The sequence below is a fragment of the Somniosus microcephalus genome, unplaced genomic scaffold, assembly GCF_052327205.1.
Source record: "Somniosus microcephalus isolate GS21.2 unplaced genomic scaffold, FLI_Smic_1.0 unresolved_chr2, whole genome shotgun sequence".
NCBI classification, from domain to species: Eukaryota; Metazoa; Chordata; class Chondrichthyes; order Squaliformes; family Somniosidae; genus Somniosus; species Somniosus microcephalus.
In genome coordinates this window covers 58,791,946-58,819,531 of record NW_028225180.1, presented here as the reverse complement: position 1 = coordinate 58,819,531, position 27,586 = coordinate 58,791,946, and the positions used below count along the sequence as shown (strand labels likewise).

The following is a 27,586-nucleotide window of genomic DNA, read 5'->3' as shown; positions in this document are numbered from 1 at the left end:
AGAGTGCAGCTCGCCTGAGAGGCAAGGTCAGGTGTAGCTGCCACTGTAATGGAATGTTACGAAGTCTCCAGTGAAAGTAAAACCTAAGCCTTTCACAGGAACAGCTAGGACGCTATATCTCTGCAAACTGGAGACATGTGCCGTTGTATTGCCACAATTACCCCAAATATGTGTCTTGTTGGTCAAAAACAGTTGATATAATACGCTCTTATGTCTAGAACCTGAGTAAGCCAAGTAGGAGCGGACGTGGCATGTCTGTGATTTGATTTGACGGCTTTTGGATGGCAGCCAGCGATTGTACAATAGGTGTCCAAAAGGTTTTGAATGAGAGTAAGTGCATAACAAGGGGATCTTAACAGACACAAAGGTCCAGAAATTCGGGTCAGAGGCTACCCGCGGGCACAAGCCTCTGATCTGCACTTATCTTGCGCGCTGGTCGTTGTGCTGTGGGCCCCCGTGGTATTCCAATCCTGGGCCACCTCCAACTGCCGGTGCACAGTGCTTGCGTATCCCAGGGGCGCAGTTAGTTCAAAGCATCCCCTGGGATCATGTGGGCCATGGAGAACCAATGGTAGCAGGGAAGGCTTCATTCATAAATTGGACAGGAAGAGCTGTCAAACCTATAAATACTATAAGCCCCAAAACATCAACAAAACTTCAATAAAATTTTAAAAAATCACATTTTTAAAATAACTATGAAGTTTATGAAATAATTATTTTAAACAATAATTTACACTTTTGAAAAGATTAATTACATGTTCTAACTGGGTTTGTAATAGAAACATAGAAACAAAAAAGATAAGAGCAGGAGTAGGCTATTCGGCCCCTCGAGCCTGTTCTGCCATTTAATTAGATCATGGCTGATCATCCAAATTCAGTACCATGTCCCTGTTTACTCCCCTTATCTCTTGATCCCTTTAGCCTTAAGAAATATATCTGACTCGTTCTTGAATATATTTAATGAATTGGCATCAACTGCCTTGTGAGGTAGAGAATTCCATACGTTCACCACTCTCTGGGTGAAGAAATTCCTACTCATCTCTGTCCCAATTGGCTTACACCTTATCATTAGACAATGACCCCTGGTTCTGGACTCCCCCGCCATCGGGAACATCCTTCCTGCATCTAGTGTGTCTCGTCCTGTTAGAATTTTATAAGTTTCAATGAGCTCCCCTCTCATTCTTCTAAACTCTAGCGAATACATGCCTAATCGACCCAATCTCTCCTCATACGTCATTCCTGCCATCCCAAGTATCAGTCTGGTGAATCTTCGCTGCACTCCCTCCATTGCAAGAACATCCTTCCCCAGATAAGGCGACCAAAACTGCACACAATACTGAAGGTGTGGTCTCACCAAGGCCCTGTAAAACTGCAGCAAGACATCCTTGCTCCTGTACATTAATCCTCTCGCTATGATGGCCAACATAACATATGCCTTCTTAACCGCCAGCTGCACCTTCATGCTTACCTTCAGCGACTGGTGCACAAGGACACTCAGGCCTCGTTGCACTTCCACTTTTCCCAATCAATGGCCGTTCAGATAATAATCTGTCTTCCTGTTTTGCCACCGAAGTGGAAAACCGCGCCTTTATCCACATTATACTGCATTTGCCATGCATCTGCCCAATCACCCAACCTGTCCAAATAATTCAGGAGTTTCTCGGCACACTCCTCACAGCACACACGCCCACACAGCTTTTTGTCATCTGCAAACTTGAAGATATTACATCTAGTTCCCTCGGCTAGATCATTTATATATATTGTTAATAGTTGGGGTCCTAGCACCGATCCCTGCGGTACTCCACTTGTCACTGCCTGCCACTCGGAAAAAGACCCGTTTATTCCAACTCTTTGCTTCCTGTCTGCCAACCAGTTCTCTATCAAAGACAGTACCTTACCCCCAATCCCTTGTGCTTTAACTTTGCACGCTAATCTCTTATGCGGGACCTTATCGAAAGCCTTCTGAAAGTTAAATACACCACATCTACACGTTCTCCCTTATATGTTCACAGAATCACAGAATCACAGAAACCCCACAGTGCAGATAGAGGCCATTTCGGCCCATCGAGCCTGCACCGACACATATCCCACCCGATCCCCGTAACCCCTACACATATCCCACCCTATCCCCGTAACCCCATGTATTTAATCCCCCTAACACTAAGGGTCAATTTATCATAGCCAATTAACCAAACCCGCACATCTTTGGACTGTGGGAGGAAACCGGAGCACCCGGAGGAAACCCATGCAAACGCGGGGAGAATGTGCAAACTCCACACAGACAGTCGACCGAGGCCGGATTCGAACCCGGGTCCCTGGCGCTGTGAGGCAACAGTGCTAACCACTATGCCACCGTTCTACCAGTTACATCCTCAAAAATTTCCAGTAGATCAGTGAAGCATGATTTACCTTTTGTAAATACATGTTGACTTTGTCCGATCCTGTCACTGTTTTCCAAGTGCTCTGCTTTTACATCTTTTATAATGGACTCTAGCATTTTCCCCACTACCGATGTCAGACTTACCAGACCATTATTCCCCGTTTTCTCTCTACCAGCTTTTTTAAATAGTGGAGTTCCATGGGAACTGTTACAGCATCTATAGATCTTTGTAAGATGAGCAGCAATGCAGCTACTATTTCTAGGGCATTCTTAAGTACCCTAGGATGTAGATTATCAGACCCTGGGGATTTATCAGCCTTCAATCCCGTCAATTTCCCTAACACCACTTACCTTCAAATGCTGATGTCATTCAATTCCTCCCTCTGATTAGATCCTATGTTCCCCGAGATCACTGGGAGGTTATTTGTGTCCTCCTTTGTGAAGACAGTACCAAAGTATGTATTTAATTGGCCTGCCTTTTCTTCGTTCCCCTTTATAAATTCCTCTGATTCTGACTGCAAGGGGCCTACGCTTGACTTCACGTAACTTTTTCTCTTCACATATCTATAGAAACTTTTACACTCAGTTTTTATGTTTCCAGCCAGCTTGCTCTCATAATCTGTTTTAACCCTCTTAATTAATCCCTTTGTCCTCCTTTGCTGAATCATAAACTGCTCCCAATCCTCAGGTTTGCTGCTTTTTCCGGCCAAATTATATGTCCTCTCCTTGGTTCTTATGCTATCCCTAATTTATCTTGTCACCAGGGTTGAGCCACCTTTTTTGTTTTATTTTATGACAAGGAGGGATGAACAAATTTGTGAGTTCATCCATCCATGCGATCTTTAAATGTTTGCCTTTGCCTATACCCCGTCAGCCCTTTAAGTATCGTTCCCCAATCGATCCCAGCTAACTCATGCCACATAACCTCGTAGTTTCTTTTATTTAAATTCAGGAGTCTAGTCTCTGAGTCAACTGCTTCACTCTCCATTTTAATGATGAATTCTACCATATTTTGATCGCTCCTCCCCAAAAGGCCTCGCACAACAAGATTGTTAATTAATCCTTTCTCATTGCATAATACCCAGTCTAAGATGGCCTGATCTCAAGTCGGTTCCTCAACATATTGGTCCAGGAAGCCATCCCGTATACACTCTACGAATTCCTCCTGCACAGTATTGTTATTAATTTGGTTAGCTCGATCTATATGTAGATTAAAGTCAACCATGATATCTGCACTGCCTTTATTGCAGGCTGCTCTAATATCCCGGTAAATGCCATCCCCAAACTCAGCATTACTGTTTGGGGGCCTGCATACAACTCCCACTAACTGTTTCTTCCCCTTGATATTTCTCAGCTCTTCCCATACAGTTTCCACACCATCGGAGCTAATATTCTTCCTTACTATTGCTGTAACTGGGGTGTTGAATAAATTTTTAAATTAATTAAAGGAGTAATCATGGCAGGAGAGCTCAGACCCGTGTTCTGCTCCTCTTGCTCCATGTGGGAAGTCAGGGACGCTGCCAGTGTCCCTGGTGACCATGTGTGCAGGAAATGCATCCAGCTGCAGCTACTTGTAGACCGCATTGCGGCGCTCGAGCTGCGGGTGGATGAGTTTTGGAGCATGCGCGATGCTGAGAGGGTCGTGGATAGCATGTTTAGCGAGTTGTTCACACCGCAGAGTACGGCTGCATAGGCAGAAAGAAATTGGGTGACCATCAGGCGGAGCAACGGAGGTAGGCAGGAAGTGCAGGGAACCCCTGCGGTCATCCCCCTTTCAAACAGGTATACCAAGTTGGATACTGTTGAGGGGGATGACTCACCAGGGGAAGGCAGCAGCAGCCAGCTTCCTGGCACCAGGGACGCTTCTGCTGCTCAGAAAGGGAGGAAAAAGAGTGGGAGAGCAATAGTGGTAGGGGATTCTATCGTAAGGGGAACAGATAGGCGTTCCTGTGGCCGCAAACGTGACTCCAGGATGGTTTGTTGCCCCCTGGGGCCAGGGTCATGGATGTCACTTAGCGGCTACAGGGCATTCTTAAGGGGCAGGATGAGCAGGCAGAGGTTGTGGTCCACATTGGGACCAACGACATAGGTAGGAAGGGGGATGAGGTCCTGCATCAAGAATTTAGGGAGCTAGGTAACAGATTAAAGAGCAGGACCTCAAAGGTTGTAATCTCTGGATTACTCCCAGTGCCACGTGCTAGTGAGTATAGGAATAGGAGGATAGAGCAGATGAATGCGTTGCTAAATATTTGGTGTAGGAGGGAGGGTTTTACTTTCCTGGATCACTGGACCTGCTTCTGGGAAAGGTGGGACTTGTACAAATCAGACGGGTTGCACCTGAACCAGAGCGGGACAAATATCCTTGCGGGGTGGTTTGCTAGCACTGTTGTGGGGGGGTTTAAACTAACTTGGCAGGGGGATGGGATACAGAGGGGAGCTGAAATAGGGGGTGATGTGCTGCCAATTATAGAGAAAAAAACAAGTCAGCTTGGTAGACAGGGCAAATATATAAGGGCAAGGCTGGATGGCATCTATTTTAATGCAAGGAGTCTTGCAAATAAGGTGGATGAACTGAAGGTGTTGATAAACACATGGGAGTATGATGTTGTTGCTATCACGGAGACATGGTTGAGGGAGGGGCAAGACTGGCAGCTCAATATTCCGGGGTACAGAATCTTCAGGCGAGAAAGAGGGGGAGGTATAAGAGGAGGGGGTGTCGCAATATTAATTAAGGAGTCAATTACTGCAGTGAGGAGGGATGATATATTAGCAGGTTCCTCTAATGAGGCCATATGGGTGGAGCTTAAAAACATAAAGGGGGCAAGCACTTTGCTGGGAGTGTACTATAGGCCTCCAAACAGTCAGGGGGAGATAGAGGAACAGATATGTAGGCAAATCTCAGAGAAATGTGCAAATAATAGGGTAATAATAATGGGGGATTTCAACTTCCCCAATATTAACTGGGATAGTCAGAGTGTGAAAGGCTCAGAGGGTGTAGAATTCTTAAAGAGCATCCAGGAGAGCTTTTTGAGCCAGCATGTAGAAAGTCCGACAAGAGAGGGGGCGGTACTGGACCTAACTCTAGGGAATGTGGCCGGCCAAGTGGAAAAAGTGCTAGTAGGTGAGCACTTTGGTGACAGTGACCATAATATGGTGAGATTTAAGGTGGTCATGGAAAAAGACAGGGATGGGCCGGAAATAACGGTTCTAAATTGGGGGTAGGCCGATTTTAATGGGATAAGGCAGGATCTGGCCAAAATGGACTGGGATCAGCTACTTGTAGGAAAATCTGCATCGGAGCAATGGGAGGCTTTCGGAAGGGAGATTGAGATCATACAGTGGCAACATGTTCCCGTAAAGGTCAAGGGTGGTTCCAAAAACCACAGGGAACCTTGGATGTCAGGGGATATACGAGAATGGATTCGGAAAAAAAGGAGGGCTTTTGGCAGATACAAAAGGCTAATGACGGAGGAAGCCCTAGAGGAGTACAAAAAGTGCAGGGGGATAATTAAAAATGAAATTCGGAGATCACGGAGGGCCATGAAATAACACTGGCGAGCAAAATAAAGGAAAATCCTAAGATGTTTTATAAGCATATTAAGGGTAAGAGGATAACTAGGGAAAAAATAGGGCCCATTAGGGACAAAAGTGGCAATCTGTGTGTGGAGCCGGAAGATGTAGGAGGGGTTCTAAATGAATTTTTTGCATCTGTTTTCACTATGGAGAAGGACGATGTAGACATAGAAATAGGGCGGGGGGACTGTGATATGCTCGAACATATTAACATCGAGAGGGAGGAGGTATTGGCGGTTTTAGCAGGCCTAAAAATGGATAAATCCCCAGGCCCGGACGAAATGTATCCCAGGCTGCTGTGTGAGGCAAAGGAAGAGATTGCGGTGGCTCTAACACATATATTCAGGACCTCTCTGGCCACAGGGGATGTGCCAGAGGACTGGAGAACCGCTAATGTAGTACCAGTATTCAAGAAGGGATGTAGGGAAAAACTGGGGAACTACAGGCCAGTGAGCATAACATCAGTGGTAGGAAAATTATTGGAAAAAATTCTGAGGGACTAAATTAGTCTCCACTTGGAGAGGCAAGGATTAATCAGGGATAGTCAACATGGCTTTGTCAAGGGAAGATCATGTCTGACTAATTTGATTGAATTTTTTGAGGAGGTGACTGGGTGTGTGGATGAGGGTAACACAGTGGATGTGGAATACATGGATTTCAGTAAGGCCTTCGATAAAGTCCCGCACAGGAGACTGGTCAAGAAGGTAAGAGCCCATGGAATCCAGGGTGCCTTGGCACATCGGATACAAAGCTGGCTTTGTGGCAGAAGGCAGAGGGTGATGGTCGAAGGTTGTTTTTGTGACTGGAAGCCTGTGGCCAGTGGGGTACCACAGGGATCGGTGCTGGGTCCCTTGCTGTTTGTGGTCTACATGAATGACTTGGATATGAATGTAAAAGGTATGATCAGTAAGTTCGCGGATGATACAAAAATTGGTAGGGTGGTAAATAGCGAGGAGGGTAGCCTCAGTCTGCAGGACGATATAGATGGGTTGATCAGATGGGCGGAACAGTGGAAAATGGAATTTAACCCGGAAAAGTGCGAGGTGATGCACTTTGGGGGGACTAACAAGGCAAGGGAATACACAATGAATGGTAAGACCCTAGGCAAGACGGAGGGTCAGAGGGATCTGGGTGTGCAAGTACACAGATCCCTGAAGGCGGCGGAACAGGTGGATAAGGTGGTAAAAAAGGCATATGGGATACTTGCCTTCATTAGCCGAGGCATAGAATATAAGAGCAAGGAGGTTATGATGGAGCTGTATAAAACACTGGTTAGGCCACAGCTGGAATATTGTGTGCAGTTCTGGTCGCCACACTACAGGAAGGATGTGAACGCTTTGGAGAGGGTGCAGAGGAGATTCACCAGGATGTTACCAGGGCTGGAGCGCTTCAGCTATGAAGAGAGACTGGGCAGATTGGGTTTGTTTTCCTTGGAGCAGAGGACGCTGAGGGGGGACATGATTGAGGTGTACAAAATTATGAGGGGCATAGATAGGATGGATCCTGAGGAGCTTTTTCCCTTAGTAGAAGGGTCAATAACTAGGGGGCATAGATTCAAGGTAAAGGGCGGGAGGTTTAGAGGGGATTTGAGAAATAACTTTTTCACCCAGAGGATGGTTGGAGTCTGGAACTCACTGCCTGAAAGGGTTGTGGAGGCAGGAACCCTCACAACATTTAAGAAGCATTTGGATGAGCACTTGAAATGCCATAGCATACAAGGCTACGGACCAAAGGCTGGAATATGGGATTAGGTTAGACAGGGCTTGATGGCCGGCGCGGACACGATGGGCCTAAGGGCCTCTATCCATGCTGTATAACTCTATGGCCTAGAAATTGGGTTTCGGCCCGCCAGCACGTTTCCGCCGGAAATTTACCGCCCGCCGCGGAGCCAGATATACCCGCCCCATATTCAATTTCAGCGCCCAAAAGCGGAAGCGGGCGCTAGAACAGGGTGTGCCCGCCCCGCTTGGGGCGCTGAAAGTGAATTTCAGCGCTCCCGGTCCCGCTGCGCCTCCCGATGCGATGTGGCAGGCTGCTGTACTGCAGGCCTCCCCCTTCTCTTAAGGGGGAGGTGCATGCAACGGCCGGAGCCCCGTTCCAAGTTCCGGCAAAAGAGCCCGGCACAACGGAGAAGTGCCAGGCTCCAAGGAAACCAGCCGGCAATGCCGCGGGGGGGGGGGTGGAGGAGGCCGGGGAAGGAGGTGCGGCCAGGCGGCCGCCGAAAAAGCGGCCGGCCGCACCTCCGCCTTAACTAGCGCCGCTAAGGCGGCAGGACGGCCAGGTTTTTAAAACGTTGTTAGCGGCCGCCAGGGAAGAGGCAGCCGCTACTGAAGATGGGGATCAGCGTGGTTTCGGGTGGTACCGGGGCGCTGCTCACACCGATGACGTCATCGGTGCTGGCGCAGCGCTACCGGCTTACGCCGATTTAAAGGCCCACCTAATTTCAGCGGCGATGCAACTTCCGGCGCAACCCACTCTTGCGCCCCTAAATGGGCGCAAACCCAAGGGAATTTCTAGGCCTATGACTCTATCTCCTCTTTAACCAGCAATGCTACTCCAACTCCGTTTCCTTTTTTCCTCTCCTTCCTGAATATTGAATACCCCTGGATTTTCAATTCCCAGTCTTGGCCCCCCTGGAGCTAAGTCTTCATAATCCTAATTATCTCATACCCGTTTACATCTATTCACGCAACTAATTCATTCACCTTATTATGAATGCTCCTCACATTAAACTCAAAGATCTCAGACTTGATTTTTTAACACTCTTAGTCCTTTTAGAATTATTCTTCAATGTGGCCCTGTTTGATTTACACACTTGATTTCTCTGGCTTCCACTTTTGCTTTTCTCCTTCCTGTCTTTTGTTTCCATCCATTGCTTACCTTTCCTCTGTCACCCTGCACAGCTTCCCAGCCCCCTGCCATTTTAGTTTTAACCCTCCCCAACAGCACTAGCAAACACTGCCCCTAGGACATCGGTTCCGGGCCTGCCCAGGTGCAATCCGTCCACATTGTACTTGTCCCACCTCCCCGAGAACTGGTTCTATTGTCCCATAAATTTGTATCCCTCCCCCTTGCACCATTCTTCTAGCCTAGAATTCATCTGAATATCCTTCTATTTCTACACTGACTAGCACGTGGCACTGGTAGCAATCCTGAGATTACTACCTTTCAGAACTTATTTATTAATTTACCTCCTAACTCCCTATATTCATCTTTTAGGACCTCATCCCGTTTTTTACATATATCGTTGGTACATACCTGCACTACGGCAATTGGCTGTTCACCCTCCACCTCCAGAATGCCCTGCAGCCGCTCTGAGACATCCTTGACCCTTGCACCAGGGAGGCAACATACCATTGCGGAGTCTCATTTGTGGCCACAGAAACGCCTGTCTATTCCTCTTACAATGGCATACCCTATCACTATAGCTCTCCCGTACATTTTCCTCCCATCCTGTGCAGCATGACTACCCATGCTGCCAGAAAGTTGGCTGCTGCTGCCTTCTCCCGAAAACCCAACCCCCTCAACAATATCCAAAGTGGTATATCTGTTTGAAAGTGGGATGGCCACAGGGGACCACTGCACTACCTGCTGCGCCTACTACTCTGCCTGGTTGTCACCCAATCCCTTCCTGCCTGTGCAGCCTTTACCTGCGGTGTGACCAACTCCCTATACATGCTATCCACGATGTGCTCAGCATCGTGAATGCTTCAGTGTATAATCATTCGCAGCTCCAGCGCCACAATGTGGTCTGATTGTAGCTGCAGCTGGATACACTTCCCGCACATTTGATCAGCAGGGACACAGCAAGTGTCCCTGATTTCCCACATAGAGCAGGAGGAGCATGCCACGGAGCCGAGCAGTCCTGCCATTAATTACCCTTTAATTAATTCAAATTAAATTTAATCAAATCAATACCACTAATTACACTACAATTAAATTATTTACTCAAGGGCCCTTCTTTACCAGCACTTCCCGCTATACAACAGAGACCCCAGAAATTTTAATACACTGAAATTAAATTTGGAAAAAAGCGAGCAAGAGCGAAATATTCACCAACCAATCACTTACCTGCTTTCTGGTGATGTCACACTTCAATTATTTTTACTTCTCTCTCTCCTCTCGCTGACTCTGTGCCTCTCGCAGGTCCGCCGCTCAGCTCTGGTCCCAGGCCTCCTCTCCATGTTCTTTATATCATCCTCTCCCTGAAAATGTGCCTCTCGCATTTCCGCCGCTCAGCTCCAGTCCCAGGCCTCCTCTCAGCGCTCTTTTTATCCTCCTCGTGCTGACTCTGCACTTCTCGCAGGTCCACCGCTCAGCTCCCATCCCAGGCCTCATCTCCATGCTCTTTTTATCTTCCTCTCCCTGACTCTGTGCCTCTCACAGGTCCGCTGCTCAGCTCCGGTCCCAGGCCTCCTCTCTGCGCTCTTTTTATCCTCCTCTCGTTGACTGTGCCTCTCGCAGGTCCACCACACAGCTAATATGCCATTTGCTTTCCTAACTGCACCTGCAGGCTAAATTGCAGTGTACAAGGACACCTAGTTCCCATTGAAGTCCAAAATGACCCAATCTTCCACCATTTAAAATATTCTGTTTTCCTATTTTTCTTACCAAAGTGGATAATGTCACACATCTCCATCTTATATTCCTTCCGCCATGTTCTTTCCCACTCACTTAACCTGTCTATATTGCTTTGTATCATCTTTGCATTTGCCTCACACCTTACTTTCACACCCAACTTTGTATCATCAGCAAACTCTGATTCATTTGACACATTTCAGCCTCCAATTCATTCAGTGTATTGCTTATACCCCATATTGTTAGTGTATAGCACACGTATTTGACCTGATGTGGTCTTTCTTACACCGTTCAACTTAACACCTTTCTTATTTCTCCCGCCTGCTGTAACTGCTTTAATTATTTTAGTACTCCCTTCACTGGAGCATCACGTCATGACCTGAAATCTGCTCTTATACTTTTTATCGTTCAATTATAAATTTTACTGTTGTTTATGATTGAATCCTCCCCCCACCCCATTTATGAGAATAATGTGTTTTTGCCTCGCTACTTATACGTTCCACTAGGACCTTGGTTCTATCTTAGTTCAGGTACAACATGTTCCAACGGTATGGCTCTCTCTTTGCCCTGTACTTTGCCCCATGAAATGGATCCCCTCCCTCATACACCACTCATCCAGCCACGTGTTCACTTTTCTGGTCTGTTTGTCTCTGTAACAATTAGAACGTGGCCCGGGTAATAATGCTGAGATTAGAATACTTGTAGACCTGGTTGATAATTTAGCTCCTCACTCCACATATACCCACAGCTAGAACTCCGCCCTTTTTGCCCTTTGTCACTTGTCCCGACATGAACCATGACAAATCTCCAAATACATTTGCCGCATTGAGTAACCCCTTATCGTGGCATCATCTTATAGTTAAACGGGGACAATTAACCCCAGAATATCAGTTAATCTTCCATCTGTGTGTGAGGCCCCGCTCGGGGAGAGAACTTCTGTTTCGCGCAAGTTACACCTAAATTCGTTGTGGATCCAGTTTAATGGGGAAATAAAGTGAGAGACTGCCCCTTCCTATAACTTAGGAGTACAGGGACATTTAAACTTGTAACGGGACAGAATAACTCTCATTGTTTCATAACATTCCATGAGACAGATTTTACAGCAGTGGGTGGTGCCGTTTCCAATTCCATTTTGCAATTTACTATTGATTCTGTCCCCACCACCCTTTCAGGTGTTGCATTCCCGATAACAACAACTCACTGTACAAAAATAATATTTCCTCATGACGTCACTCGTTCTCCTGTCAATTACCTTGAAATTCGCAAATTGTTTTGGAACAGGGGCGGTCAACATGGAGCTATTTGCTCGTGTGGAGGATAAAGAAAGTAATTGACTGATAGGGCGGAATGGATAGTTTCCATTTTGTAAGAGCGACTTTTTTTTGTACATTGAGGTTTCACGGTTTAGCATTTGTTTTAGGACCCTGGGAAAATGATTGGGGATCTCAGGGTGGCAGAGCACTGAGTCCAGACCTGGGATCAGCGAGCACAGGGAATGTGGCCTAAAAGTTTGTGAACACAGAGAACGGCACTGTTGTTAGGTAGTTGGGGGAAATATGAAACATGGCTTTCGGGGATCCAGAAATTCGAACATCTTAGAATGTACATGTGACTTTGAAAGATTTATTTAACAATTCAAAGGTTAAAAATCTTCGTGTAAACCCAAGATTTTGAGATATGCTGAGGCTTTGAAGGTAAATCTTCATGGAAGGCCCTAAAATAAATATTTAATACAATGCAATCATTACATTGAATGATGTTGATGCGAAAATGATGTTTTTGTTTTTATTTAGATTCTTATTTTGAAGATTAGACATTACAATTACTGAAAAAAATGACAGACATTATTTTCAACAAGCTCTTTGATTACATTTATTGGTTGATCAAGAAAGTTGTTTCTGTGCTGGCTCTGTGAAAGAGCCTCTATTTAGTCCCACTCCTCTGCTCCTTCCCTAAAGCCCAGCACGATTTCCCCTTGAAGTATTTATCGAATTAATTTTGAAAGTTACTATTGAAACTGCTTCCACCACCATTTCAAAGCACTGCATTCTAGATCATAAGAAGTCGCTGTGAGAGAAAAATTCATCTAATCTTTTCTCTGGTTCAATTGCCAACTCCCTTAAAAATAAACAACTTTACATATCTTGATTTTATATTATTATTTGTCGTCATAAATCGAGGTAAATGGCAATTTGGGAAGCGGAGATGTGGATTTGGCTTCTCTGTCATACAGGCGGAGGAAGTGGGAGATGTCAAACTGAGGCTCGTCAGCACCACAACGGGAAGGAGCATGTAATTGCAGCATGGTAGTCTATACTAGAGATAACCTTCCTAAAAGTGAACAGAATGTAGCGAATCAATGGAGATCTACAAATTCCAATAAAGGGTAGATAACCGTTACACCTTGTCGAATCTCCGAGAAACACCTTAACGCACTTGACACAGCTTATTTTGGAGGGGCAGTGAGTATTCTGCCTGCACCCCAGCAGCAGCAGTGATGGGTTCAGACAGCATGCAGTGATGCCTCTCAATAAATGGACTGGAGCAAGTGGCATTTGTAGCGGCAAATGACAAGGTGGCCTCCTTGATGTATCTCCACGGCAATCCTCAGTTTCCACATCTGCCAGTCCCTTCCAGTAGATCAGCAGTTGGAGGGTTTCACCCCATGAGAGGCCACGAATTTACAAAAAGTCACAAACAGAAAATGGGACCTTTGAAATGTGGAAAGTTTGCCGTGAGTGGAGTTCCACCGGCGCTATCTTCAACTTAGCCAGACAGAGACCGACGAAAATGTCCTCGAGTTTCAATTTCGGGACGGTATTCACAACGTTCCAAACTCGGTAGGCGACATCAGTCGAGAGCACGTAACCAGTGCTGGAGCAGTATGGCAGATACGTTTCCAGAGGATATTCCTGTTCACTCACGTACCAGTTACTGGATTTGTCCCTGACAGGACTTGCATGTCTCTGTATGTGGCCAGTGTAGATGTTCCTGCGACTGGTTCACGACAAGAGATCTCTTAAATAATCAACATTGACAAACATGTCTGAATCGGTTTTCATCGCAAAGGAGACAGACGGACAAAATCGGCTCACCCATTCCAGTCCCATCAGCACCTTGGTGTTCAGGTAGTAATACGTGTCACTGAACTCTTTCTGCATGATGTCTTTGTGCAGCAAACCTTCCTCTAGCAGATGCTCCTGATGCTCCCGGCTGTACCCGAGCAGGAAATAGGTCATGACCCTCTTGCCCTGTGTTGTCGGCTCTCTCCCCCAGGTCTGGCAAATGACCGAGTGAGCTTCGAACTAGTCCTGGGCACTGGTGATGAGAAGGACCAGAAATGTGGGACTGATATCACATCTCCTATCAGGTCGCATTAAATAGGAAGTGTCATTTAATTCTGTGTAAAGATAAGGGTCAGGAATGTTGCAGAGTAAATATCCAAATATACCAAGTGTCACCAAAAGGATCTAAAAAAAAATAAACATTTTTTTGGACGAAATTTGAAACCACATATTGCACCAGAAAATATCTTCATGTTTTGAATCACCTGTAAAACAAAATAAACACATTGATTTTGGTGGTATCCGGGCAATGCAAGGGGAAACACTTTCCAATTTAAGAATATTTGGCTTGATTAGTAACATAGGAATAGGAGAATGCCATTCACCCCATCGAACATGTTCTGCCATTCATTTGGATCATGGTTGATCTGTATCTGATCTCCATTTACTCGCCTTGGTTCTGTAAAAGTTAATGCTGAATCATCATAACAGCTCTTAACTTGTTGGGCTGGTGTTCCTCCATCCCTGACTTTAAATCCCAGTAACTGGTTTAATGAAATAAGTTGAAGTTGCCATTAACATAATAAAAGTCGAAGGTCACAGGAGGGTCTGAACGGGTTTTCATCTTGTCAGCAGTGATTTATAAATACGGTAAAAAGAACAATGATTAGATGATAGAAAAAGTGGTGATCCAAAGCTAGAAACAGAGGAAGCCCAAAGCTAGAAACAGTTGAGAGTCAATGCTAGAAACAGTGGAGGTCTAAAACTAGTAAGAATGGAGGTCCAAATCTACAATCACTGGAGGTTCAAAGCTACAATCACTGGAGGTACAAATATAGAAACAGTGGAGGTCCAAATCTAAAATCACTGGAGGTTCAAATCTAGAAAAGGTGGAGGTCCAAATCTAAAATCACTGGAGGTTCAAGTCTAGAAACAGTGGAGCTCAAAATCTAAAATCACTGGAGGTTCAAATCTACAATCACTGGAGGTTCAAATCTAGAAACAGTGGAGGTCCAAAGCTAGAAACAGTGGAGGTCCAAATCTACAATCACTAGAGGTCCAAAGCTAGAAACATTGGAGATCGAAAGCTAGAAACAGTGGCGGTTCAAATCTAGAAACAGTGGAGGTTCAAATCTAGAAACAGTGGCGGTTCAAATCTAGAAACAGTGGAGGTTCAAATCTAGAAACAGTGGAGGATCAAATCTAGAAACATTGGAGGTTCAAATCTAGAAACAGTGGAGGATCAAATCTAGAAACAGTGGAGGTTCAAATCTAGAAACAGCGGAGGTTCAAATCTAGAAACAGTGGAGGTTCAAATCTAGAAACAGTGGAGGTTCAAATCTAGAAACATTGGAGGTTCAAATCTAGAAACATTGGCGGTTCAAATCTAGAAACAGTGGAGGTTCAAATCTAGAAACAGTGGAGGTCCAAATCTAGAAACAGTGGAGGTTCAAATCTAGAAACAGTGGAGGTTCAAATCTAGAAACTTTGGAGGTTCAAATCTAGAAACAGTGGAGGTTCAAATCTAGAATCACTGGAGGTTGAAATCTAGAAATATTGGAGGTTCAAATCTAGAAACAGTGGAGGTTCAAATCTAGAAACAGTGGCGGTTCAAATCTAGAAACAGTGGAGGTTCAAATCTAGGATCACTGGAGGTTCAAATCTAGAAACAGTGGAGGCTCAAATCTAGAAACAGTGGAGGTTCAAATCTAGAAACATTGGAGGTTCAAATCTAGAAACAGTGGAGGTCAAAATCTACAATCACTGGAGGTTCAAATCTAGAAACATTGGAGGTCCAAATCTAGAAAAAGTGGAGGTTATATCTAGAAACATTGGAGATTCAAATCTAGAAACAGTGGAGGTTCAAATCTAGAAACAGTGGAGATTCAAATCTAGAAACAGTGGAGGTTCAAATCTAGAAACAGTGGAGGTTCAAATCTAGAAACACTGGAGGTTTAATTCTAGAAAAAGAGGAGTTTCAAATCTAGAAACAGTGGAGGTCCAAATCTACAATCACTGGCAGTCCAAATCTAGAAACATTGTAGTTCCAAATCTAGAAACAGTGGAGGTTCAAATCTAGAAATATTGGAGATTCAAATCTAGAAACAGTGGAGGTTCAAAACTAGAAACATTGGATGTCCAAAACCAGAAACAGTGGAGGTTCAAATCTAGAAACAGTGGAGGTCCAAATCTAGAAACAGTGGAGGTTCAAATCTAGAAACAGTGGAGGTCGAAATCCAGAATCACTGGAGGTTCAAAGCTAGAAACATTGGAGATTCAAATCTAGAAACAGTGGAGGTTCAAATCTAGATAGAGTGGAGGTCCAAATCCTGAATAACTGGAGGTTCAAAGCTAGAAACATTGGAGGTTCAAATCTAGAAACAGTGGAGGTCCAAATCTACAATCACTGGAAGTTCAAAGCTAGAAACATTGGAGATCTAAAACTAGAAACAGTGGAATTTCAAAGCTAGAAGTATTAGAGCTCCAAAGCTAGAAACACTGGAATTTCAAAGCTAGAAATATTAGAGGTCCAAAGCTAGAAACACTGGAATTTCAAAGCTAGAAATATTAGAGGGCCAAAGCTAGAAACACTGGAATTTCAAAGCTAGAAATTTTAGTGGTCCAAAGCTAGAAGCAGTGGAGATCTAAAGCTAGAAGCAATGGAGGTCCAAAGCTAGAAACAGTGGAGGTCCCTATCTAGAAACAATGGACGTCCAAAGAGACTTAGGTGGTCCATGTATATAGATCGTTATAATTTCATGGGCAAGTGCAGAAACGAATTAAAAAGGCTAATGGAATGCTAACCTTCATATGTAGAAGGCTAGAATACAAGGGGGAAGAAGTTATGCTACATCAATACTTAGCCTTCGTTAGACCATACCTGGAGTAATGTGAGCAGTTCTGGGCACCACACCTTAGAAAGGACATATCAGCAATCAAGGAACTGCTAATGTGAATTTTAAATCAGGAATTGATAGATTATATTACATGGGGCAATGTGAGTGTCTGGAGTTAGGTTCCAGATCAGCCAGGGTCTCATTGAATGATGCAACAGGTTCGATGGGCCAAATGTCTTACCCTTGGCCCTATGTACCTAGTAGGAAGCTGATACCATTCTTATAACGATGACTTCTGTTTCGATGAAACAATTTAGGAAATATTGTAACATGGGTTGTCATTTGGGCAGTGCGTTATCAAAGCCAATTTCGGTCCACTCAAAGGATCATAGATTCATAGAATAGTACAGCACAGAAGGAGACCATTCGGCCCATCGGGTCTATGCCGGCTCTTTCGAAGAGCTATCCAGTTAGTCACATTTCTCCGCTCTTCCCCCATATCCCAGGATTTGTTTCTTCTCCAGCTATATTTTCTGTACCCTTTTGAAAGCTACTATTGAATCTGTATACATCCCCCAGCAGGCTGTGCATTCCAAATGCTAACCATTTGTTGTGAAAAAAGGTTTTCCCTCAAGTCGATTCTGGTTCCTTTGCCAATCACCTTAAATCTGTGCCCTCTCGTAATCGATCATTCAGCCATTGTAAAGAGTTTCACTTTTTTTACTCTACCTAAACCCTTAATGATTTTAAGCACGTCTACCAAATATCCTCTTGTTCTTCTCTGCACTAAGATGAACAAACCCAGAATCTAAAGTCTATCAACTTAACTGTATATCTCTCATCCCTGGAGCCGTTCTAGTAAATCTCTTCTACGCACGCTATTAAGTCTTCACGTCCTTCCTAAAGGGTGGTTCCCATAATTGGACACAATACTGCAGCTGTGGCCGATTGGTGTTCTATAAAGGTTTAACTTCCTGGCTTTTGTACTCCATGTCAAAAGAGTCATAGGGCCATGGAGTTATTATAGCACATAAGGAGGCCTTTTAGCGCATCGAGTCCATACCATCTCTCTGTGAACCAATCCAGTTAGTGCCATTCACCCGGTCTATCCCCATAGCGCTGAAAGTTTATTTCATCTGGTGCCTATCTGATTTCCTATTGAAATCATTGACCATCTCCGTTTCCTTCACCCACATCGGCAGCGAGTTCCTGGTCATTACCCCTCACTGTAAAAATGTTCTTCCTCACATCCCCCCTGTATCTCTTATCCAAAACCTTAAATCTGTATCCACTAGTCCTTATATCATCAGCTAATGAGAACAGCCTTTCCCTGTCTACCTTATCCAAACGCGTCATTATCTTGTCCACCTCTATCAAATCTCCACTCAAACTCGTTTTCTCCAAGGAGAACAACCCCAGCATCTGCAACCTAACCTTCTGGCTAAAAACCCTCATCACTGGAACCATTCTGGTCAATCTCCTCTGAACCAGCTCAAGCACCTTCGCATCCTTCCTAAACTGTGGTGACAATAACTGTACGCAATAGTCTAGTTGTGGCCTAACTACAGCTTTATAAAGGTCCAGCATAACTTCCCTGCTTTTTTGCTCTTTACCTTTAGTAATGAAGCCTAAGATTCCATATGCTTTGAAAACTACTCTCTCAATATGTCTTGCCACGTTGAAAGATCTGTGCTCATGAAACCCAGGTCCCTCTGTGCACATGCTTTAGAACTGCGCCATTAAGTCTATATTGCCTCTCCCTATCCTTCTGCCAAAATGCATCATCTCATCCTTCTCTGTATTAAATTCCAGCTGCCACTTGTCTTCCCGTTATTCTAGCCTATCCATTTTCTGTTGCTGTAGATTGGTATGCTCCTCACTGTTTGCCACACCTCCAAGTTTGGTATCATTGGCAAACTTTAAAATTTTATCCTGTATTCCAATGTCAAGTCGTTTATATATATATATATATATATCTCAAAAAACAGTGGCTCCAGCACTAACACTTAGGGAGGCCCACTGTCTACCATGCTCCAGTTTGAAGAATGACCATTTACCATGACTCACTGTTTTCTGTCCTTAAGCCAGTTTCTTATGCAAGCTGACACTGACCCTCCTATTCCAGGAGGGCCAATTTTGATAACCAGCCCTTTATGTGGTACTTTTTCAAACGCGATCTTCAAATCCATATAGACAACATCCAGTGCATTCCCTTCATCAACCTTTTCTGTTATTTCATCAAAAAATTCAATTAGATTAATGAAACACGATTGGCCTTTTATAAATCTGTGCTGGCTCTTCTTAGTTAACTTACAGCTCTACAAGTTCCTGTTAATTTTTTCCCTGATTATACTTTCTAAAACCTGACACCCCACTGATGTTAAACTGACCGGCCTGTAGTTACGTGGATTGTCCTTGCACCCTTTCTTGAACAAGTGTGTCATCTTTGCCACATTCCAATCCTTTGGCACCTCACCCGTATCTAGGGAAGATTGGAAGATTATGGCAAGCCCTTCTGTTATCTCGAACCCTACTTGCTTTAGCAATCTGGGATACCTGCCATCCGGACCAGCCGACTTACCCACTCAAAGCATATCCAGCTTTTCCAGTACATCCTGCCTATTAATTTCCACCCCATCCAATACCTCTACCATATCGGCTTCTACCAATATTTTGTCAGCATCCACTTCCTAAGTAAACACCGATACAAAGTATTCATTAAGCATTCTAGCACTGTGCCTCTGAGCATATATCAAATGCTTTGTTCCTAATAGGCCCCTCCCTGCCTCTTAATACCTGTTTACTCTTTATAAGCTGGTAGGAGATTTTCAGGTTCCCTTTTATGTTAACGACCATTCTACTCTCATATTCTCTCTTTGCTAATCTTATTTTCATCTTCACTTCCCCTCTCAACTTATTATAATTAGCCGGGTTCTCCCTTGTAGAATTCACCTGACATGCATCATACGCCCTCTTTTTTGTTTCATCATCTTCTCTATCTCTCTCGTAATCCAAGGAGCCCTTGCTTTGGTTCCCTTACGCTTTCTTCTTGTTGGAATGAACCATACTTTCAAATAGAGATATCTTTCTCCGCTTTGAATATATTCAATGACTCAGCTCCACAGCTCTCTGGGGTAGAGATTTCCAAGTATTCACGGCCCTCTGAGAGAAGAAGTTCCTCCTCATCTCCGTTTTAATTGGGCGGCCCGTATTCTGAAACTATGCCCCATAGTTCTAGATTCCCCCATGAGGTGAAACATCCTGTCAGCATCTACCATCTCAAGCCCCCTCAGAAACTTATATGTTTCAATGAGACAACCTCTCATTCTTCTAAACTCCAATGAGTATGGGTCCAACCTGATCAACCATTTTTTTCTTAAGACAGACCCTTCAACTCAGGAATCAACCAAGTGAAGCTTCTCTGAACTTCTTGCAATACAAGTATATCCTTCCTTAAATAAGGAGACCACAACTGCATGCAGTACACCAGCTGTGGTCTCACCAATGCTCTGTACAGTTGTAGCAAGACTTCCGTACATTTATACTCCTTCCCCCTAGCAATAAAGCCCAATATTCCATTTGCCTTCCCAACTATTGCTGTACCAGCATGCTAACTTTTTGAGCTTCATGTACAAAAACACCCAGATCCCTCTGCACCGCCGAATTATGTAGTGTCTCTGCATTTAAATCATATTTTGCTTTTTAATCTTCCTAACAAATTGGATAACCTCTCATTTTCCCACATTATACTCCATCTGACAATTTTTTGCCCATTCATTTAACCCTTTGCAGAATCTTTTTGTACTCCTCAAAACTTCCTTTCCCACCTATCTTTGTATCGTCAGCAAATTCGGCAAAAGTACACTCGGTCCCTTCATCCAAGTCAGTAATATACATTCTAAATAGTTGAAGCCCCAGCACTGATCCCTTTAGCAACCCACTAGTTACATTTTGCAAACCTGAAAATGATCCATCTATTCTGAATCTCTCATTTGCTTTATTCAGCCAATCCTCCATCCAATCGAATATATTACCACCAACACCATGAGCGCCTATCTTGTGCAGTAAACCTTTATGTGGCACATTATTGAATGTTTTCTGGAAATGCAAATACACTGCATCTAATGGTGCCCCTTTATCCACCCTGTTCGACACATCCTGAAAGTACTCCAGCTAATTTGTCAAACACAATTTCCCTTTCATAAAACTATGTTGACTCTGCTTGGTTGTATTATGATTTTCTAAAGGTCCTGTTATTATATCCTTAATAATGGATTCCAACATTTTCTCGATAACAGATGGTAGGCTAACTGGCCTATAGTTTCCTGCTTTGTGGCTCCTTCCTTTCTTGAATAGCGGAGTTACTTTTGCAGTTTTCCAATCAGACGGGACCTTTCCACAATCCATTTTGGTAGATTACAAGCAACACATCCTCTATCTCGGCAACCAGTTCTTTAAAACAATAGGATGTGTGCCATCAGGCCCAGGGGACTTGTCATTCTTTAGTCCAATTAGTTTGACTAGTACATTTTCTCTGCTAAGGGTGATTGTTCGAATTCCTCCCTCCCTATGGCCCCTTGATTCACAATCTTCTACCATGAAGATTGATACGAAATATTCGTTCAAATTCTCTTCCATTTCCTTGTTTCCCATTATTAATTCCCCAGTCTCATCCTCTATATGACTAACCATTACTTTAGCTACTCTCTTCTTTTTATATTTTTATATTTTTTGCTAGTTTACTCTCATAACCTATCTTCTCCATTTTAATTATCTTTTTAGTCATCCTTTGCTGGTTTCTAAAAAAATCACAATGCTCTGGCCTACCACTAATCTTGCATAAGGACATAAGAACTTAAGATGTAAGAGCTGGAGTAAGCCATACGGCCCATCGAGCCTGCTCTGCCTGTTAATAAATTATGGCTGATCATCGACGTCAACTCCAATTTCAAGCCCGATCTCCATATTCCTTGATTCCCCAGAGTCCAAAAATATATCTCTCTCAGCCTTGAATATACTCAAACACTCAGCGTTCAGAGCCCTCTGGGGCAGAGATTTCCAAATATTCACAACCCTCTGAGTGAAGAAATCCCTCCTCATCTCAGTCTTAAATGGCTTACCCCTTATCCTGAGACTATGTCCCCGAGTTACAGACACTCCAGCCAGGGGAAACAACCTCTCAGCCTCTACCCTTTCAAACCTCTTCAGAATCTTGTATGTTTCAATGAGATCACCACGGATTTTTCTAAACTACAAAGAGTAAAGGCCAATTCTAAACAATCTCTCATCATAGGACAGATCTCTAATCCAAGGAATCAATCTAGTGAATCTTCGTTGCACTGCCTCGAAGGTAAGTGTGTCCTTGCTTAGAATTGGACACCAAAACTGTGCACAGTACTCCAGGTGTGGTCTCACCAAGGCACTGCAGATTCATAGCAAGACTTCCTTACTCGTGTACACCAATCCTCTTGCAATAAAGGCCAACATGCCAATTGCTTGCTGTACCTGCATGCTAGGTTTCTGTGTGTTTTGGACGAGGACACCCAAGCCTCTCTGAACACCAACATTTGAAAGTTTCTCACCATTTAAAAAATATTCTCTTTTTCTATATTTCCTGCCAAAGTGAATAACCTCACATTTCCCTACATTATACCCCATCTGCCAACTTACTGGCCCCTCAGTTCCTATATATATATCTACTAGCTGGGGGGAGCCCGGCGTTGCCGAGGCTTTTTGACGGCATGTTGTTGTTGGAAGAGAGAGAGGGAGCGACTGGAGGGAAGAGAGAGAGTGAAGGAGAGAGAGAGAGAGGGAAGGAGAGAGAGAGAGAGGGAAGGAGAGAGAGAGGGGGAAGGAGAGAGAGAGAGGGAAGGAGAGAGAGAGAGAGAGGGGGGGAAGGAGAGAGAGAGAGTGATGGAAGGAAAGAGAGAGAGAGAGATGGAAGGAGAGAGAGAGAGAGGGAAGGAGCGAGAGGTAAGGAGAGAGAGAGAGAGAGGGAAGGAGAGAGAGAGAGAGAGAGAGATTGGGAGTGTGAGAGAGAGAGATTGGGAGTGTGAGAGAGAGAGAGATTGGGAGTGAGAGAGAGAGTGATTGGGAGTGAGAGAGAGAGAGATTGGGAGTGTGAGAGAGAGAGATTGGGAGTGTGAGAGAGAGAGATTGGGAGTGAGAGAGAGATTGGGAACGTGAGAGAGAGAGAGAGACTGGGAGTGTGTGTGAAAGAGAGATTGGGAGTGTGAGAGAGAGAGATTGGGAGCGTGAGAGAGAGAGATTGGGAGTGTGAGAGAGAGAGACATTGGGAGTGTGAGAGAGAGAGAGATTGGGAATGTGAGAGAGAGAGATTGGGAGTGTGAGAGAGAGAGATTGGGAGTGTGTGAGAGAGAGATTGAGAGTGTGAGAGAGAGAGATTGGGAGTGAGAGAGAGAGAGATTGGGAGTGTGAGAGAGAGAGATTGGGAGTGAGAGAGAGAGAGATTGGGAGTGTGAGAGAGAAAGAGATTGGGAGTGTGAGAGAGAGAGAGATTGGGAGTGTGAGAGAGAGATTGGGAGTGTGAGAGAGAGAGATTGGGAGTGTGAGAGAGAGAGAGATTGGGAGTGAGAGAGAGAGAGATTGGGAGTGTGAGAGAGAGAGATTGGGAGTGTGAGAGAGAGAGATTGGGAGTGTGGAGAGAGAGATTGGGAGTGTGAGAGTGAGAGAGAATGGGAGTGTGAGAGAGAGATTGGGAGTGTGAGAGAGAGAGATTGGGAGTGTGAGAGAGAGATTGGGAGTGTGAGAGAGAGAGATTGGGTGTGTGAGAGAGAGAGAGATTGGGAGTGTGAGAGAGAGAGAGATTGGGAGTGTGAGAGAGAGAGATTGGGAGTGTGAGAGAGAGAGATTGGGAGTGTGAGAGAGAGATTGGGAGTGTGAGAGAGAGAGATTGGGAGTGTGAGAGAGAGAGATTGGGAGTGAGAGAGAGAGAGACTGGGGGAGAGAGAGGAGAGAGACTGGGGAGAGAGGAGAGAGAATGGGGAGAGAGAGAGAGAATGGGGAGATAGAGAGAGAGAGACTGAGGGGAGAGAGAGAGCGACTGAGGGGTGAGAGAGAGAGAGAGATGTGGAGAGAGAGAGAGGGAGAGACTGGGAGATAGAGAGAGAGAGACTGAGGGTGGGAGAGAGCGAGTGACTGAGGGGGAGAGAGGGAGACTGGGGGAGAGAGAGAGAGATGGGGGAGGAGAAAGAGAGAGAGTAGAGAGACGGGGAGAGAGAGGAGAGAGACTGGGGGGAAAGAGAGAGAGATAGAGAGAGAGAGAGAGAGAGACTGGGGGAAAGAGAGAGTGATAGAGAGAGAGAGAGAGACTGGGGGGGAGAGAGAGAGAGAGACGGGGGAGAAAGAGAGAGAGAGAGAGACAGACTGGGGGGAGAGAGAGAGAAGAGAGAGAGACTGGGGGGAGAGAGAGAGAGAGAGACGGGGAGAGAGAGAGAGAGAGAGAGAGAGAATGTGGGAGAGAGAGAGTGAGAGAGACACACACTGCGGGAGAGAGAGTGAGATGGGTGAATTAGAGAGAGCGACTGGGGGGGAATAGAGAGAGCGACTGGGGGGAAACAGAGAGAGCGACTGGGGGGGAAGAGAGAGAGTGAGTGGTGGGGGGAGAGAGAGAGCGAGTGGGGGGAGAGAGAGAGCGAGAGAGACTGGAGGGGGAAGAGAGCGAGGAGCGAGTGGGGGGTGAGAGAGTTTATTTATTTTTTCAGGGAAAGACTGAAGTAAAATCTATATATAAAGAGATCATAACACACCGTGCGCCGCCACTCACCTGCTCGCTTCCCTGTAGCCTGGGATCCCTGCAGTTCACGGTATTAAAGTTTAGGTTTTTAAGAAAAGTAGAGAGCTTTACTCGGTATATAACCAGTGCTGTGGTTGCACTGGCAGTTTGATTGTGCAATGCCATTGGCACATTTACTCTATATCTAACCCAGGCCCCGCCCACTAATGAACCTTAGGATTGGTCAACAGCAAATCAGCGGATTTAGTCTGTTTTTTGAACATTTTTAAAAGTAAACACGACTATGACACTCCCTGATTGGTCAAGGGCTAATGAGGTTTGCAATTCAAATCACCGTTTCGTTCAACAACAACGAAACTCCCCTGATTGGTCAACGGCTAATGAGGTTTGCAATTCAACTAAATCTTTCTCTCACAACAAAATATCTCCCCTGATTGGCCAATGGCTAATGAGGTTTGCAATTCAAATCACCGTTTCGCTCAACAACAACAAAAACTCCACTGATTGGTCAACGGATAATGAGGTTTGCAAATCAACTCACTGTTTCGCTCAACAACAACAAACCCCCCCCCCCCGATTGGTCAACGGCTAATGGGGGGGGAATAGAGAGAGCGACTGCGGGGGGAAGAGAGAGAGCGTGTAATCACTGTCTCCCCCCGTGTAATGACTGTCTCCCGTGTAATCAATGTCTCCCCCCCATGTAATCACTGTCTCCCCCCCATGTAATGACTGTCTCCCGTGTAATCAATGTCTCCCCCCCCATGTAATCACTGTCTCCCCCCCGTGTAATCACCGTCTCCACCCCGCCCCCCGTGAAATCACTGTCTCCCCCCATGTAATCACTGTCTCCCCCCCCGCACCGGTGTAATCACTGTCTCCCCGCACCCACCCCCCCCACGACCCCGTCTCCATCAAGGACACCGATCTTGCTCCCCCCACCAGCAGGGAACAGCTAACTCAGCACAGACGAGGAATGCTGAGTGGCGGCCCGGCGCCAGGAGCGGGCTCTCGCGGGCGGCGCATGCACGGCCAGTGCGGGCGGCGCATGTGCGGTCAGTGCGGGCGGCGCATGCGCGGTCAGTGCGGGCGGCGCATGCACGGTGAGTGCGGGCAGCGCGAGGCGGCCTGGCGGCCGTTAGCGAGCGGGAAACTTCGGCGGCCCGCCGCGCGACGGCCCCGACACCGTGAAAACCTGAGAGGGGGAAGTAGAGAGAGAGAGAGAGGGAAGAGGAGAAGGAGAGAGAGAGAGAGGGAAGAGGAGAGAGAGAAGTAGAGGGAGAGAGAGAAGAGGAGAAGGAGAGAGGGGAGAGAGAGAGAGAGAAAGTTTTTGATTTTTAAAAACGCCGGTTTGGGGACGGCGGCGGTTAGGGGATCATTTCATTTCCTACTGTTGCTAAACACAATATAAAACTGAAATAAATTGTTAATTAATTCCCTAACACATAATTCAAATATTTACCTTACTTCCCTAACACACTGAAAGTGTGGGGGAAAAAATCGTGAAAAATCAAGATGGCGGCTACTCGCCTCGGTTCAGAAGGATAAGGCCCGCCCACACACGCATCGATTGGTCGACCGGTCAGGTCACCGAAGCATAGGATTGGTCAATCATCGAGTCACTCGACACTCAACTGCAGGACGGCACGCGCCAGGAACGCACGTACGATTGGTCGACCTCGACATCACATGGTCGCTAATGAGATGCTAATGAGCGGAACGCTGAACGTTTTTCGGATGCCGCGGGCGCAGTTTTTGTCCGGCCAGAAGGTAAATACGCCTATGACCGGTCCGGAATTGCAAGCTTTCTTTTCAGGTGATGCGCGCGTCGGTACGCTCTATAACTTTCAAACGTATAGAACACAGACAGACAGACATTGGGACAGACATCGGGACAGACAGAAGAGCTCTTTTATATATACAGATAATATAAACGGATCTGTCTGTCTGTCTGTCTATCTGTCTGTCTGTCTGTCCTCACGTGTGCATCTGTCCGGCTATGCGCTCGAAAGTTATAGAGCGTACCTGCGCGTGCGTTACGTCAAAAGAAAGCTTACCATTCCAAAACGGTCGTAAGCATATTTACGCTTCGGCCGGACAAAAATCGCGCCCCGCGGTATCCAAAAAACGTTCAACATTCCGCTCATTAGCATCTCATTATCCGCTCCATTAGCGATAGAGTGACCTCGCGGTCGACCAATCGTACGCCGGGTTCCTGGCGCGTGCGGGCGGGCCCTCCTACAGTCGAGTGACGGGACGATTGACCAATCCGACGCTTTGGTGACCTGACGGTCGACCAATCGGTGCGTGTGTGGGCGGGCCTTATCGTTCTGAACTGAGGTGAGTCGCCGCCATCTTGATTCCAAACTTTTCCTTTCTTCTTTCCCCGCTTTCTGCGTCTTCAAAAAAACGTTGCTTTTAAAACACATATTGTTTTAAAAAAAGTTAATTACTTTCTAAATCTTTTCTCTAATCTCATTAATTTTCCTACCTTTCCCCGTTTTTCCAGGTAGGCCTCGAAGCCTCGGCCTCTCCTCCGCACCCATGCCCGAGCTAGGCACCTCCCTGCCCAGTCAAGAAGCGGCCCCCGATTCGCCGCCATCTTTGTGAAGGCTGGAGGGGGCGGACCTCAGCCAAGCGCCGCTACCACCGCCATCTTAGCAAAGGCGGGTGGGGCAGGAGTCAGCGCGCACGAATTGAGTCCCCGCCCGCCCTCACGCGATGGGTTGCGCGCGGCGTCACTCTCTCTCTCTGCTCTTGAAGCCGGCTCGGGCGGGGGGCGGGGATTCTCTGCTCTTGAAGCCGGCTCGGGTGGGTGGCTGGGTCTCTCTGCTCTTGAAACCGGCTCGGGCGGGGGGCAGGGCCTCTCTGCTCTTGAAGCCAGCTCGGGCGGGGGGTGGGGCTCCAGAGATCGGGCCTCCGGAGATCGGGGGGGGCGGCGAGCCTCGGGAGATCGGGGGGGTGCGAGCCTCGGGAGATCGGGGGGGGGTGAGCCTCGGGAGATCGGGGGGGGCGAGCCTCGGGAGATCGGAGGGCGAGCCTCGGGAGATCGGGGGGGCGAGCCTCGGGAGATCCGGGAGGGGCGAGCCTCGGGAGATCGGGGGCGGGGGCGAGCCTCGGGGGGGGGGAGGCTCGAGAGATTGGGTGGGGCGAGCCTCGGGAGATCGGGGGGGGCGAGCCT

General features: G+C 46.1%; 3 pseudogenes across 1 annotated transcript in view; 1 reads left to right on the top strand and 2 right to left on the bottom strand.

The window, feature by feature from the left end:
- LOC147092699 (NACHT, LRR and PYD domains-containing protein 3-like) overlaps positions 1-27,586 on the top strand; it is a 391,278-nt pseudogene that overhangs the window by 190,366 nt on the left and 173,326 nt on the right.
- LOC147092700 (NACHT, LRR and PYD domains-containing protein 3-like) overlaps positions 1-27,586 on the bottom strand; it is a 497,498-nt pseudogene that overhangs the window by 366,713 nt on the left and 103,199 nt on the right. The window lies entirely within an intron of this gene.
- LOC147092701 (beta-1,3-galactosyltransferase 5-like) lies at positions 13,213-13,938 on the bottom strand (annotated as a pseudogene).